Source organism: Geospiza fortis, unplaced genomic scaffold (assembly GCF_000277835.1).
Source record: "Geospiza fortis unplaced genomic scaffold, GeoFor_1.0 scaffold173, whole genome shotgun sequence".
Lineage (NCBI taxonomy): Eukaryota > Metazoa > Chordata > Aves > Passeriformes > Thraupidae > Geospiza > Geospiza fortis.
The window spans coordinates 6,364,150-6,365,511 of NW_005054334.1; the positions used below are offsets into that span (position 1 = coordinate 6,364,150).

The 1,362-nt window shown below is 37.4% G+C and overlaps 1 protein-coding gene across 1 annotated transcript in view; it reads left to right on the top strand.

Annotated features, from left to right (window-relative positions):
- The window catches only part of LOC102042235 (histone H1.11L-like), a 10,563-nt gene that overhangs the window by 8,539 nt on the left and 662 nt on the right, over positions 1-1,362 (top strand). The gene's annotated exons all lie outside the window — the stretch shown is intronic.

Consider the following 1,362-nt stretch of genomic DNA (forward strand, 5'->3'; position numbering starts at 1 on the left):
CACATAATCTTGTTTTTATCCTCTCTCACATGATGTTTTTCTGCTGGCTGTCTTCCCTAGAAAAAAGCCTCTCTGAAATGCCACCACATCTCCTGACAGTCCTTAAGTGCACCCCAGCCAAGACAACCAAGCACCACTGACAAGTTCATAAAACTGACCCCACCAGCATCAGAAATTTAGAAGACACTGTGTGATAATTTATTATCAAAAGATAAAGGTAAAGAAGCCAAATAACTGCATTTAAAATAATTTGGACCAATCACCTGGGTTTCCAATTTGTTCCCACAGTGCACTACAAATGTTCAAACGTGATTATTCCGTTGCTATCCAATTCATCTCAAGAAAAAATAATTTATATATATATTCAATTTATCCCACATCACAATAATCATACATTGGAAAAGCCACACCATTGCTTCTCTTAGCAGTTCTGAGGAGAAAACTGTTTGCTTAAGCCACTTGAATTACATTATTTTGTTACAGAAATGCCTGCAGGTTTACATCTGTTTTTCATAATGAAAACATATATGTTGTATTTTGATTTTATTTTGGTTTTCTTTCTGTAAAATTGGTGATCGTGGTTGACAAAATTCCTGAATTATAATGTAAAAGTAAGCAGAAAAATAAACACTACCTTAAAATAAGAACATAGAAATGAATAGGTTTATCGACTGTGCATCACGAAAATAAGCATTTTGGTTAAAAAATGGGAATAGAGTTCATTAAAATAATAATACAAAGGTGCAGAAAACCCAGGGGGACAGACAAGCTACTATATGTATGTATAAGTGTTCTAGGATTTTAAAGATAGGTGATTATTTAAGAGAGCTGCTTTTCAGGTTAATGCTGCTGGGGAAAATTTTCTTTCTTTTACTTTTTACCAAGTCCTACGAGAGCTAAATAGGGCACTGTGTCCAAAGATTCCATTATTTTGAAGAGATGCAGTCGTGTTATGGAAAACAACTCATAACCCAGACACAGAGCCCAGTGTCCCCCTTGTGTTACTTGCATTGTTTCAAAGATAATTTACGCTAAAATAAGGTCTCGGGATTACCCCCATTTTGCAGCATCTCGATGAAAAACCCTCTCAGAAACAAGTATCCGGTGTCACAGAGGCAGTGGTGCCAGAAACAAAATTTTAATTCAAAAGGAGAAATAAAAATCTTATGCTCCAGCTCTGAGCGCAATCGCCAAACTCGGGGATTACTGAGCTGCCTAAAACTCACCTCAAGTGCTGGCTGAAAGAAACGACGCAAGACTAAAATATTCTCTCTCCTCAGCAAGAACGCCAAGAAAGGGGGTGCTGCGGTCCGGTTTTTCTTAACAAAATGCTTTTTTTTGGGAGGGGAGAAACACAGCGCG